This window comes from Pinus tabuliformis, chromosome 3_2 (genome assembly GCF_031772625.1).
Source record: "Pinus tabuliformis cultivar Carrire ecotype Pingquan chromosome 3_2, CPIR1, whole genome shotgun sequence".
Lineage (NCBI taxonomy): Eukaryota > Viridiplantae > Streptophyta > Pinopsida > Pinales > Pinaceae > Pinus > Pinus tabuliformis.
In genome coordinates, this window is record NC_142302.1 from 465,634,294 (window position 1) to 465,650,304 (window position 16,011).

Consider the following 16,011-nt stretch of genomic DNA (forward strand, 5'->3'; position numbering starts at 1 on the left):
CTTAATTTGTCTGATCTGCATCATTAACTGATTTGATGCCCTCTAGGCAAGCATGGGATCGAAGTTTTCTGCTTCTGACAGTAGTTTCAGATATTTTTGATAGCTTTTTGCACTGTCTGGGAGTTCTCCTGTGCCAGAGATGATCCATGATGATTCTATTGTTATGGATGAGCTGTGCTGTCTGTTAATGCTCCATGACTACTTTGTCGGTTTGGGGGTGTTGCATTGTCTATTCTCCCTGATCAATTTTGTTTCAGGCTAACTGTGCGTGCTCTATGACTGTTTCTGTTTAGGGCAAGCTATGCTACGGTGGAAGGGTTATCAGGCCTCTGTTTTCCCTATTAGAATGATTGTTTTTCTGTTAAACCCAAAAAAACACAGCAACCTTGTGAAAATCCCGCCTATCTTTGTCCTTTTCGGACTTAAAACATCATTAGATATGGCTTATTCTCCTCTTAGGTCCACCCTTGCAGTGATAACACATCTCCACCGTTGATCTGGAAGTCCTAGATCCAACGGTGATGATCCCTTTCAGGTGCCTCTTTTGTACTGGAGTTAACTGCTTGATGAGGGTGGTTTACTGCTCCTTATCTTGGACACGTGGCAGCTACTGTATGGAATCGGGCGGAACTCGGACTAAACCGCTTATCGCCCATGGCTCGCCCGAAATCCTGCCTGTTTCGTGATTTCTTTGCATTTTTAAAATGCGCCTAAAACATTGAAAAACATTAAAATATGGGCTTTTAGCAGACCTGAAAACATATATATTTTGCATATCGCAAACCAAGCCTCCCTTTGTATTTCGTTTATACAACGAAAATACATAAAAAAACCATTGAGAATGGCTTTGGCACAGACTTCAAAATTTATGAATTTCCATATATACTGCTGTCGGGTCCGGGTATCGGATCGCCCATATGTATGTGCATAGGCCCCGCAGCTTGGTATACCGCCAATGCGATAAATCGCAATCGCGAGTCATTCACTCCCCGAGCCTTTATATATATAACATATGCTCCCCGCCGATTCGATCATCGGCGTTCGCTGATCAGCGGTGTCATGCGCCCGCCTTTAGACTGTCCCCTCTGCCCGGCCGATTGCGATTAGCCACCTAGATCTGGGCCGTTGATCGGCTAGATCTAACGACAGCTATGCGTTGCCATGTTTATGCTTGCAATACTCTATTTTTTTTCACTATTTTGGAGTGTTTTAACCTCCCAATAATATATTTTCGCCCTTCTAAGGGCTCTCCTCTTCCACCGATTTTGACCCTTGGATGATTTTTGACCAAATGCTGAAGATTTTAAGAGCATATATGGATCAAATTTTGGGCCTTTTGCTAGCGAGGCTAACACTAGCTCCTTCTGGGGATGAAATCCTCCCTATGAGGTTTCAAGGATCGCAGATTAATGCCTTTCCTATAAAACAAAATCAAATCTTCCTCCTAGTGTTCCATTGGGCATGGAGTCTATTTAGCATGAAATAAAAACTGAAAGAAAAACATATTTACAATACCAAGGCTTTAAGGCCTTAAATGAAATAAAGTTTCAAGAACCGCCCATTTACTGGGCTACCAAAAGTATCTCCTCCTTCCAGACTGTGCAGAATGAATGTATTGTTCTGCTGAACTTGAGTAATGACAAAAGGACCTATCCATAAGGAGTCAAACTTGCCATGATTACCTTTCTTTTCCTTAAATGCATCCCATTTAAGCACCCAATCACCAACTTGGAAATTGTCCACTTTTGCCTTCCTGTCAAAGGTTTCTTTGATTTTCTTCTGATGAGCTTTTGATTTCTCAACCAGCTACTCTCTGATCTGTTGTAGTTCAACCAGGTTATTCATTCTTCTTACCATGTCATTTTCTTCATCTTGTTCTTCTTGCAAGAACTTAGCCACAGGGAGAATTAGCTGGATGGGGAAAACAGCATCAGCACCATAAACCAGTGTAAATGGAGAATTCCCTATCAATTTTTTTATGGTAACTCTGTCAGCCCATAGTGCAAACTTCAACTTGGAATCCTAGCTCTTTTTTTGTCCTCTTACAGTTTTTTTATTACCCTTACCAGCATCTTATTAGAAAATTCTGCCATGCCATTGCCTTGAGGATAATATGAGGTAGAATGCACCACTTGAATGCCCATGGATTCAGTCATTTCCATCAATTCTTTTGCCTTGAAAGCTACTGCATTATCAGTGACTAGTTTGATTGGGAAACCAAATCTAGTGAAAATATTATCATTCAAGAATTTTATGACAACTTGATGATTTGAATTCTTAGTGGGTATAGCCTCAATCCACTTGGTGAAATAACCAGTGGCTACTAAGACCCATTTGTGTTGGCCACTGGAATGTGGGTTGATCTCACCTATAAAGTCCAAGCCCCACTGTTGGAAGGGACCATTGACATGTATTGGCTTCAAGGACAGAGATTTTAGCTGTTGTCTTCCTGCAAACCTTTGACACTTGTCACAAGCTTTTACAAAAGAAAACACATCAGAGAATAGAGTAGGCCAATAATATCCAGCCCTCAAGATTTTGTGAGCTGTGGTTTTCCAATAATGATGCCCTCCACAGATGCTAGAATGGAATTGATGTATGACCTCCACAGATTGTTCTTTATCTAGACACCTCAAGAGGATTCTTGATGGGTCTTTCCAATAAAGCAGATTTTTATTAATGCAGAATTTGGTTGATCTGAGTTTAATGGCACGATCTTGACTTGAGCTAAGCCCTGGAGGGACTTCTATCTTTTGCAAACAATGAACTATGCTATAATACCATTCACATGTGGCTAGATTTTTAGCCAAACACTGATTCTGCTTTTGCTCTTCTGCTGCTCCCGCTGTTTGCTCATCATCTGAATTTAGACCCATGGAATTTATGTCTAACAAGCTACAATTTTCTTCAGCCATAAGTTTATCCAAGCCCTGGCCTTTGACAAGCTTAGTGGGCTTCACTTCTATGTTAAATTCTATGAATTTTGCAATCCATTTAGCTCTCTTCCCATCAATATCTGGCTAAGTTAAGACATCCTTTACTGAGGCTAAAGGTACATATGCAACTACTTTTCAATGCAAAATATAAATTCTGAATCCCTTTAAATACTTTATGAGATCATAAGCTTGTTTTTCACTAAGGTCATACCTTAGTTCAACATCCCTTAAAGTTTTGCTGAAAAAGGCCACTGGGTGCTATATGCCTTCATCATTTTTCTGCAACAGAATTGCTGCAAGTGTATCATAAGAGGAAAAAGAGAAGATACAAAACTCCTTAGTGTAATCTGGGCTGATTAGAGTGGGAGCTTCCATGATAGCTTGCTTGATGGCTTCAAAAGAGGTTCTTGAAACATTTTTCCATTTTATTTCTGCTCCTTTTTTCAGCATGGAAGTGATGTGCTATCCAAGCTCTGAAAAGTTTGGAATGAACCTCCTTATGAAGTTAATCTTACCCAAGAAGGATTGAATGTCCCTTTTTGACCTTGGGATGGACAATGTCTGAATGGCTTGAACCCTTGCTGGATCAATATTCACACCTTCAGCAGAAACAATATGTCCCAGAAGTTTTCCTTCTTCTAGAGCAAACTGTGACTTCTTTGGGTTCACTGAAATTCCAAACTGTCTGCACTTTAGGAAGACCTTCTTCAAATGCTGTAAATGGTCTTTGTGGCTACTGGAGAAGACTATTATGTCATCAAGATAAATAAGGAGAAATTTGTCCTTCTCTCCCATGAAGGCTATGCCCATGGCCCTTTGAAAAGTAGCCCTAGCATTTATCAGTCTGAAAGGCATCTTGGAGTACATGAAAGTGCCCCAAGGAGTAGTGAAGGCGGTATTTTCCTAATCTTCAGGATGTACAATGATATGATTGTAACTTGAAAATCCATCTAAGAAAGACATGACTCTAGCCCTTGAAACTCTTTGCAGCAAGTGTTCCATCTTAGGCAGGGGATAGTTATCTTTTTTAGAGCACTTCTTCAGATTTCTGAAGTCGACACAAAGCTTGATTTCTCCATTTTTCTTTCTTACTACCACAATGTTAGCTATCCACTTTGAATACCTTAGGGGAACTATGATTATGGCATCCAACAGCTTCTTGATTTCTTTCTCAATTAAAGGCAGTAAGAGAGGGCTGATAGGTATTAATTTCTGCTTAAAAGGGGTGGTCTTCTTTTCCAGTGGGATCTTATGTTGAATGATGTTCGTATCAAAGGTTTTTAGATCACTGTATTCCCAGGCAAAAATATCAGCTAATTACTTCATGAGGGTGCAATACTCGAAACTCTAGGCAGAGGACAATTGAGTGCACATATTTATGTATTTCAGATGGGCTAGGATCCCTATATTGTGTTTACGAACAATAGACTCATTTTCTATTTTGGCAAGCTTATATGGCACATCGTTTTGGTCGAACATCTTCTCTAGAGGCACTAGTCCCTTTGGTATATGGTTACTAGGTAGTTGGACGATGCTTCCTTGGCCGATCTCATTTTTTAACTTGGACTGGCCGCTTTCTCCCATGGATTCATTTTCTTGATCGATGTGCGTTTCAAAAAATTCCTCAATGACTTGCAAAAACCTGCTAATTTCCTCATCATCTTCAAAAACTCTCCAATATTTGACATTGTTAGGTAGAGACGGCTTGTATTTTACCTAAACTTCATATGTCAATTTAGGAGGCAAGGGAGGAATAAACGTGCTAGCAGACACAGCAAGGGAGTCAGCAAGTTGATTCTTCATTCTTGGAATATAAGAAATGCTGAAATCATTAAAAGAATCTTTGAGCCTCCATACCTCATCTCTGTATGCTTTCAGCCTTGGATGCTTAGCTTGGAAAGTTTTATTGACCTGCTGAATAATGAGGTTTGCATCTCCAAACACTTTCAGGCCTTTGATACCCATTTCTTTAGCAGCGTTTAAGCCCAAAATCAAGGCTTCATACTCTGCTATGTTGTTTGTGACCTAAAAGGTTAATTTGAAAGATAAATGAATATATTCCTGTGCTGGGGACACAAGGACTACACCTACCCCTGCAGCTTCTTTAGAGCAAGCTCCATCGAAGAACATGTCCCAAATCTGTGGGCCTTCTTCTTCAGCGATTTGGCAAACTGGTTTTTTAAGCTGCGTGGAGGCCAACTGGGATTCTTCAATATGGAGAATACATGCTCCAAAATCAGTGTCAACAACATAGATGGGATGATTAGTAGGGTTCTTCTCATCGCTGATGATATAAGCCAACTGCGCCTCTCTGTATAATCTCTTGCTCTCACCTCCAAAAACTAGGATAGTAGCATAAGACAGATCATTTTGTAATGATCCACCTAATCTCTTGATCCAACCTCTAGAAAGTAACATGCCAAACTTGGGGGGTACATCAGCTACCACAATATCCATCATCATGCTTTTCATAGGCAGCTGAGACAAAGTGATGGCTAGGTCCTTGATTAATCCTAGACATTTCACTTTTCTAGAGTCAAAAGAAAACAGGTCATGATAAGGCTTAGTGATGTCAAGACCCAACTCATCCATGACAGCCTTGGGCATTAGATTATGGCTGGCTCCAGTGTCCAAAAGGCAGTTGTGAAGGATTTTTCATGAATGGTCAAAGAGACATAGAATGATGGGGAGTTGTCTTCACAATTTTCAATCATTGGGTTGAGAATAACAACTAGCTTGTCATCTTGTAGATTTACATGGTCAATGGAGGCTTGGATGGCTTTAGGCTCAAGGGCTTCGAGGATGGATCTTTTAAAGGACTCATTCTTCACTAGTTCACTCAGAGGCATAGGTATTCTTAGCTTCTGAATTTCTAATTGAAAACTGAAAGGAGAAGGAGACTTGTCAAGGCCTCTTACCTCATGAGCTGGAGCTTTCAGGATGATGGTATCACCTGCCAGTTGTTTTTGCTTATTAGCTTGTGGTACTGTAGGGATAGTCACTCTTTGAACAAGAGTTTCCTTGGCATTATTTATCTTTGACCTCAAATTATATCTTTACTGGTATATAGTTTGTAGAATAGCTTTACCATCCCATTCTTGGCTGATCTGGTCATTGAATAATGACTTTTCATATGTAGCTAAGGTTAAAAAGGAAGCATTGCCTTTGTCTTCCAAACAATGGATCTCATCATCTTCTTCAAACTACTCTTCTTCCATGATTGCGTTTTGAAAAGGAGCCTTCACCCTTTGGTCTTCATTAGCATCTTTGTTTCTTTGCAAAATTTGCAACTGCTCATTTGTTCTTCTATATGGATTTGGATTTGGATTTCTATGAGCAAAGGTATTAGGCACTCTTCCTTTCCCGGGTGCTACTCAAACTTCAATTTAGATATTTCAGAGGCTAATGACTCGATCATTTTGGTCATTTTATCTATCTTAGGATCAGAGGATGATGAAGACTCGCCCCTCTGTCTTCTTCTATCAACATTTCCCTTGAGCTTCTCTGCAGCCATGATGTTTGATTCCACTTCCAAGGCTGCATCCTGCATGTCAACCAAAGTAGCACATTGCCTCTCTCTTAACAGTAGGTAGAAGTTATAATCAAAAGCACTAGCATAGGTGAGTTTAGCAGAGGTAGTAGTGGGTTTTACTTCAACTGGTATCTTGTTGTACATACGGTTAAACCTCTTATTAAAATCAGACAACAACTCACCATTTTCCCTCTTTAAGTTCCCAAACTCAGTGTGGTAGTAGAGGAGATCCTTCTTATCCCCCCAATGCTTTAGGAATGCATCATCTAAAGCTTCAATATCTGCTATAGATCTTGGGGTTAGTTCTCTGAACCATTTTCTGGCCTCTCCATCTAAGCTTTGGACAAAGACTCTCATCCACACATCATCTTCACTAATGTCCAGATTATCAGCATAGTTATAGAATGACTCAAGATGTTCTTTAGCAGTAACTTAGGCCTATATTTCTGATATTCTCCAGTAGGCATGGCATTCAAATGAGTGGGTAGTATTAGAGGTCCATACCTAGCAGCTATGATTCTTTCCATTTTGGTAGGTGCTTGTGGACCTGCCATAACTGTGGTGGCTAAAAGAGTACTGGCAGTCTGAATGATAGATGGCTGCTGAGTGACTGACAGGACTAAAGGAGTATGATGGGTAGGAAGTGAGGTTTCCTTTAGGCTTAAAGCAAAAGGAGAACCTAAAGAATAAGGAGCTTTATGAATCTCTAAGAGTTTTTCTTCGCTGCTAGTATTAGATGCTATACTCTCAACATGTATTTGTTCTATTACAAGCCTTTCTTGAAGAGATATAGGAGATTGTTTAGGTTTACCTGAACCTGATGCTCCTTTTTGCAATACCTTTCTCTCTTTGATGATTTTTTCAGGGTCAGGTACTGGGTCAGCTTGTAGCTTTTGAGGATTTCTCCAAGTATGCCTCACAAACTGAGCCAGAACTATGAAGTGGATTCGCCAAGAGGTTCAGCCTCCAGTAGACTCGCCAGATAGATGATTACAACTAGAAAAGTGCCCAGACTTTGTCTATCATCAAAGCTGGATCTATGTCATTTCCCAGGGAAGCTGAGCTTTAGTTTCCTCTTCTCGGTAGTGGCGCTAATTATGTTATCACTCCACGAAAATCTCCTAGGTTGTAGCTCATAGATGCCTGGTAACATATGATCTTCAATATTGTTCTCTAAACTATTGGAATAGATGATGGTTTGGATCAAGTTAGATAACAATTTCAGCTCTATTTTCACTCAATGCATGCATGAACGCTCTCACCAATACAAGGCTTTGGACTACTAATGCTCAATAAGTTATAAATTCAATGGACAGATGGAGAATACTGACTATACCATCAGATTGCATACATAAACATACATCAATGACTAGCTACAGGAAACAAAAGAGAATAATGACTGTACTGACAGATGCATATATGATCACATATGGATGGCTAGCTACAAGCAGCGAAGAAGCTTGAAAATCTAATATATCAAAGCAGAGATAAGATGACAGTTATCTGGCCTTAGATACAAATAAAACATGAACAAACTATTCAAGTACCAGCATAGAATAACAAAGAGAATGGAAATTGAACATATAATGGAAAAAGAAGCTTATATTGCTAGAATGAAGATGAAAAGCTTGAATGAACAGAGGAGGAATAATCTCCCAAAGTTGAACCTCTATTACATCTTACTCTCAGCTATTTATATCCTATTTACAATGCTCTTGAGCTCTAAGAGGCTCAGAGTCTTATTCTGTCTGATCTACATCATTAACTAATTTGATGCCCTCTAGGCAAGCATGGGATAGGAGTTTTCTACTTCTAACAGTAGAGTAACAGCTTTCAGATATTTTTCGTAGCTTGTTGCACTGTCTGGGAGTTCTCTTATGCCAGAGATGCTCCATGATGATTATGTTGTTATGGATGAGCTGCGTTGTTTGTTAATGCTCCATGACTGCTTTGTCAGTTTGGGGGTGTTGCGCTGTCTATGCTCCCTAATCGATTCTGTTTCAGGCTAGCTGCGCGTGCTCCATGACTGTTTCTGTTTAGGGCAAGCTATGCTGCGATGGAAGGGCTATCGGGCCTCTGTTTTCCCTATAAATATTTAGAATGATTGTTTTTCTATTAAACACAGAAAAACACAGCAACCTTGTGAAAATCTCGCCTATCTCTGTCCTTTTCAGACTTAAAACATCATTAGATATGGCTTATTCTCCTCTCGGGTCTGCCCTTGCAGTGATAACACATCTCCACTGTTGATCTGGAAATCCTAGATCCAACGATGATGATCCATTTTGGGTGCCTCTTTTGTACAGGAGGTTTTCTCTCTCCTCGTCTTGGACACGTGGCAGCTGCTGTATGGCATCGGGCAGAACTCGGACTAAACCGCTTACCACCCATGGCACGCCCGAAATCCTGCCTATTTCCCGATTTCTTTTTGTTTTTAAAAAGGCCTAAAACATTGAAAAACATTAAAATATGGGCTTTTAGCAGACCTAAAAGCATATATATTTTGCTTCTCGTTCGGGTCCAAGTATTATCGCATATCGTAAACCAAGCCTCCCTTTGTATTTCGTTTATACAACGAAAATACACAAAAAACCATTAGAAATAGCTTTGTCGCGGACTTCAAACTTTATGAATTCCCATATATACTGCGGTCGGGTCCGAGTATTGGGTCGCCCATATGTATGTGCATAGGCCCCGCCGCTTGATGTCAGCGATGCGATAAATCACAATCGCGAGTCGTTCACTCCCGAGGCCTTTATGTATATAACATATGCTCCCCGCCGAACCGATCATCTGCAATCGCTGATTGGCGGTGTCATGCTCCTGCCTTTAAACTGTCCCCTCTGCCCGGCCGATTGCGATTATCTGCCTAGATCTAGGCCATTGATTGGCTATATCTAACGACAGTTATGCATTGCCATATTTATGCTTGCAATACTCTGTTTTTTCACTGTTTTGGAGTGTTTTAGCCTCCCGATAGTGTATTTTCGCCCTTCCAAGGGCTCTCCTCTTATGCCGATTTTGACCCTTGGATGGTTTTTGAGCAAATGCTGAAGATTTTAAGAGCATATATGGATCAAATTGTGGGCATTTTGCCAGTGAGGCTAATAAGTATTGAATCGTTTATGTCATTATATCGTCTATGAAAATGGAAAAACCACACTCTGCATAATAAAAGTGTTTTTTTTGTGTGTGTTTCTTGTTCTTCTCCTTTCTTCCACTTCTACATAATGCAATTTTGAAATTCTACATCTTTTCCATATGCAGTATACGCCTCTCGCATTGATTACAATTACCAGCGAAACTTCAACTATAACATTATTATTATTTATTTATTTTTTCAATTGGTAAAATTTATTATAAAATAATGTCATTTAATTAATAAATCTCGTAGTCAAACAAGTATCTATGTATAGCATGAGTTATATAAATATTTAATTCTACAAATTCATTTGTTCCTTGTGAAGCCTATGCACATGCACAACCACTTCCGCACATCTAGTTCCATATCCAATAACAATTAGCAAATACTCATTTACAATTGGCTATTGTAACTTTTATGACTTGCAACATAAGCTTTAATATGGGTTTCACACAAAAAAAAATTCCCACAATAAAACATGTTTCTATGTTCAATAGGTCTTATTTAAAAACGCATTTGCTTTAAGCAAACAAATTGCATATGTCTATAAGAAAATCACTTACAAAAATTGGTTTACAATTTCCAATTGCAAAATGGAGATCTCATAGTTTAATATATAATTGTTATTACTTATTATGATGATGATATGTTACTGTGCAGAGCTTTCACACCAAGCAGTTTCCCTTGCATTATGGAAACTCTTATCCTAATTCAGGAAGAATGAAAACTGCGTACAATGAAACACTAATGTGTGTCATTTTCACTTTTATACATGCATTCATAAATAAAGACGACTGCAATAGAATCGTAACTCTTTATAACCTAACAACTCTTAATATTTATCAACATATTGAATTGTATTCAAATTCAAATGTTAGTGACAACAAATGCAATAGATACAACTTCACATGTAAAACATAATCTAAGAATTATTGAAATAACTGGTAAAAATTTTGAGTATTAGAACAGAGTAAACATAAATGAATTTTAATTATTATTCATCACATAACATTGGATAATATATAAAAGCGCAAAGTAAATACTGGTAAACAATTGTTCAATTATTGTTTTCTTATAACATTTGAGGACTTAGGTACATACAACATCCCATGTCAAACACTATCTCACAATCGTTTACATAATTAGAAGACATAGAAAAAAATAATCTAAATTCAAATAAGTTATGATCACAAAGCCATTGTCTAGGAAATAGGTTTTGTTTCATAAAGAACTTATGACAATGTCAATAGTTTCATTGCAAAGGTGTCCCGATAATAGGTACGATTTAATCCCGTTAACTACAATCTCCAAAAGTCATATGTAACAGATAACAAGGAACTACATTCAAGGATTAGAGTATGCATTCAGGAATAGTTAAATGTTTTGATGACAAAAGAAAATGTTCCAATGCATGAAAATACTTACAATATGCAAAAGCAGAGTATGATATTCTTAATCTCTCAGCTATCTCTCACAATCCGGCTTCTTGCAATGAATTCCCTCACTTTAGATTTGATGAATTATTTCATTGGACCAGTTGTAATGTCATGCTTAACACATTCATTGAATATCTCCTACTCAATTTCTTTTTCTTCTTGTTGCAATTGCAAAATCGAGGAAAAGTACTCGTTGTTAACAACAAAAGTAACTGGCCATTTGCTAATTTCCTCTGCACTAAAATTAATTATATCATCAAAATTTGTTGCCTGCGATTGTTTCAACTTCTCCAAATCAACCATCATCTTCTCCTTTGCAATTAATACAAATTCATATCTCATAGATGGATCATTTAAATTTTGAATAATCACTGCTTCTTTGACATGCACATCTTCTCTTCAATTTTATTTGTTTCCACACTAAAAAAAATCTCTTCCAATGTTCTGATTTTCCCAGACCATGCAGCCTTGATTAGCCTCATCCGATCAACATCAGGCAATCCTTATTTATCTCTTTCTAGTTCAGATAGTGAATCAAGATTCTGACCAAAATTTAATAGGTCACTGTCCATGAATTACCTATCTCCCTCTAGCTCACTCTTGACCAATTCGACAAAAGATCTCATTCTCTGCTTTAAATTTCGAAGATCAAAGGAAAATTTCCATGCAAATTCACTGATCTGCAATCTTTCAAATATGTTATAAATGATATATGATTTAACTACACTTAGGATATTGATAGGTTTCTTAAACCTATTAGATCTTCCAGGTATCACCAATGGAGTCTTCAACAAAGGACCCATGCTTAGAGCATTTTATACCTATTTTATTTTTTCCTTCATCTTTTGATTTGATGCTTGTTGTCATCCAACAAAATCCACAAGCGCTTGATCACCAGCTTTATGGAATTTCATCAACCCAGTAATTGCAATCAAAGACAAAATGCTCATCGACACTAATGTCCTCTTCAACGATTTCCTCCATTATTCTCTTATTTTATGGAAAAGAAGCACTAATCCAATCAAGTAGTACAACACTATCAACTTCCATGTCCATCATTTCTTAAATACCCTCTTCTTCAGGTGCACTCTTAGATCTAAATGATTCAACAGTATGTGCTCTTTCTAGAGTTACTCTATGAGGACGCCCTTCACAACCGCCACCTGATAACCTATTAGCAACTAGTTTTTTTGCTTCCAATACTTTTCTTTATTTTTCTACTAGTAGATGAAGTCGCATAAGTACTATCTTTGCGAGATCAAGATTGCCTTGCACAGTTTTTGCCTCTTTGCTTAGGTCTTTCTCCCATCATGATGATCTCTTTTTCAGCAACTTGCCCAACATCTACTAGCATTTTTTGATCAACACTGTGACTTTACTCGCCCTTCTCTCTACTTATTGGAAACAACTTCATGTATCATATAGACTCAAGGTAATCTGTGAAAATTGTTCCTCTATCAAAGCCTTTAATAGCTTCAACTTCACTTAAATTGAAAGCATCCAAAGACTTTGCAACAACAAGAGCATGAGTCGTATTCTTCACAATCAATTTTCCAACAGTAAATAAAAAATAAATAAATTGTCTCTTCTTTCTGTTTAAATATAGATAGCCAATGGTGATATTGCCTACAGACTTCAACAAAAAAATACCTATCTAGAACAAAGATTGGCAAAAGCAATAGCTTGTCTTCAAAACCATAAATTCGTATAACTGCATTATTTTCTCTTTCCTCAAATTCCCCCTTACGAAGTGAGAAAGCATCAACCTCTACTGCTATTCGAGGAGGCCCTTGTCCAATTACCATGCTATACACATGTCTCACAAACACATCTTGAATTAAGAAAAAATTTAAAGAAGCTTCATGCTTCCACAATATAGGATACCATAATTGCATTGGTTCCTTGGGAAACTTGAATATAGGATTACATGGAAACCTATCAAATACATGCCTTGACATGAGAAGGGCTATCAGATATGACATCATAAAGAACCCATTGTTCTTTGGTAAACTATGCAACTCAAAAACTAATTCATTCGAATGACACAAGCCTAATCAAACATACAATTATTTATGTATGTCTCATAAAGCTCATAGAAAATGCATTTTGAAACATGTGATGTACTTTTTAACCCTGCTACATGGGAAAACAACCAACAGAAATCCCTAAACAATTGCCTAAACAAAGGAATATCTACAAGATAAATATCAGAAGGAACCTCAGAACTTGTAGAAATGAATTCCCACACAATTTCAATTTTGCACCCTTTTGCCTCCAAGAAACTATCTGCAATAGACAATTCTAAACACTTGTTCAGTTTCGGTAACTGAATAACAATCCAAAAACACTAGAATTCAAAGAAACCTTTATCGCTCCTAGCTTAATTGCCCTCTTTTTGAAATCAAAATTATTTGCACATAGATAAACAATTTATTTGAAATTAAATACCTCCAGAACACACCCAACATTCGTGAATTTGGTACTCCAAATCTTGTTATCTATTTTTTCTTTCATTGACAGATTCACATATCTCTCATAAGTTCTTGACCAGTGAAAGCTATCACCAATCTCAGAAAGTGAGTTAACTATATCACTACAAACAACCTCTTTCCTGCTACTACTACCCATTATTCCTTTGTAGCAGAGGGAAAAAAAAACTATGTCAATGAATAATGTATTCAAATATAGTTCTAGTATATAATTCCCCGTTTTCTCCACAAACATTGATTGTTACTATTAATCATGTGCAAAACTATTACAGATGAAGCTCTAAGAAAATAGCAATTAAAGATAGAAAAAACAAGTTTTAAGACAATAACAGGAATTTGTTTCGAAATTCCAAAAGCATCATGTGCATTTACTACATACTTTGCTCTCGCTTTAAGATCATTGGTATGCCCTCCCTAATAAATAGAAATTTGTGATAACCGATAAGTTTGTCTACATAGCCAAAAATTATCATTTCACTCGATCATTTTTCGTAATAATGGAAATGGATTCAGCACCATCAAAAACCCCATCGGAAAATTTGCCAAGAGCACCAAAAAAGTCACTACAAACCATTTTTTTTTTAACATATCTAATTGACACCAAGACGATGATAATTGACAATTGTAACCTTGAATTACAAAAAGTCACCACCATATTTTTCAGCAACATGCCCGAACTTCCTTTGTTTTTCTAGTCAATTTAGAAGACCCATAAAGCTACAGATAACATCGCATTGTAAGTGATTTTTTTTAAGATTCTGGTAACAACTCTCAAGATTTAGAATATAAAAAAATGATTCAAACACTTTCAACATTTAATTTCTTCAAATTTTTCCCATCGAATCTCATAGAGAATTTTGTTCTCTGCTTAGAGTAGTCTAAAGAGACCACAAATTCTCCCAGCAAATAGTGGAAATACCCCCATGATATTTGTTAAAATCCTATAGAAATTTTGAGAAATCTTGGTTACGGCTATTAGGCTTCAATATTTTGTGAAAAATAACTCTCTGGGTGAATTTGTGACCTATATTTAGCTACTCTCTATGACAAGTTGACTTGACAACTAGTCCCACTACTTTATAAAATCGAACCAAATATGATTTACGAATAACTTGACACATATATAATTTGATATGTATTTACGATGTAGTGCAGACCTTATTCCGCACAAATGCATTTAATTTTAAACTCTTTGTTTTTTAAATTTGTGAAAATAATATAATTATTGAAAGTTAAAACTCGTAAAACTATCAATAATACCACAAAAATAGCAAAATTTCCTTACACAACGAATCAATTCACAACTACTCCCCACTACTTTGTAAAATTGAACCAAATTTGATTTACAAATAACTTGACGCACTCACTTCTTGAACTATCATAAAGAAAACTAAAGTTTACATAATACTGCAAAGTGTTATAAAGAAAACCTTGACGAACCAAAAACTCACACCATTGGCAAAAGTGAATAGGAAAATTAGTATAGAATCTTGCAATATTGTACAACTTTTGTATCCCATAGATAAAAATTTATATAAGGCAACAAAATCTCGAACAATACTCCAAGCTCCTAAACACAATTTGCAAAGAGAAAATGCTACAGACCCCATTGTTTTGTCTATCATTGCAAATAGTTTTTTCCCCTTACCATAATAGCAATTTCAAATATTTACAGTCTCATTTCCCTAGAAATCACCACGTGCAACTATTTTGCGTCTGAAACATGCTACAAAGATAAAATTTCCATCTAGATTTTTCATCGTCTCGATTTCTATCCTCTGATTAATAGAAAACAAAGTTGCAGATAATTACAAGTCACCTCAGCATTCAATTCACTGAGTACACATCTTCTCACGCATTCAAAAAACCACATAAGCACGAAAACATCAAATCTAGAAACATGATTTTCGTACACTTTAAACATAATACAAATGCATATATGCAAAAACAAAGCATTTCTTATGCGAATAGACAATGTGCAGAACATGTGACAGGGATGGATGTATGGAAGTAGAAACGTAGCAATACATACCTACCTAGTAAGCGATCAATAAAGCAAGTGTGTACTTAGGACAGGTTGTGAAATACGTCCCCAAATAAGAATTAAAAAAGAGATTTGTATATTTATTATCTTAGTAAAATTTGCACAAAACTTTCACATAACTTCTGCACGTGCGTAGAAACCTCTGCACAACTTAAACTTTGAAAAAAAAATTAGCATAACATCCACACACGCACAACAACCTTCTCACAACTACTTCCACACTCAATAACACCCTTAATTGACATTCAAAACTCCGCACACGATACCTACGAACATCTAGCTTCACACAACCATGTTTGTACATCTACTTCCGTACTTCCGAAAAATGTTTCTAAATAATAATTAAAAAAGACAAACCCTTCCACACATTTGTTTTACTGCAAAACACTTTTTCTTCACAAGAATTAAAAATACAGTTTTTTAGCAACCCCT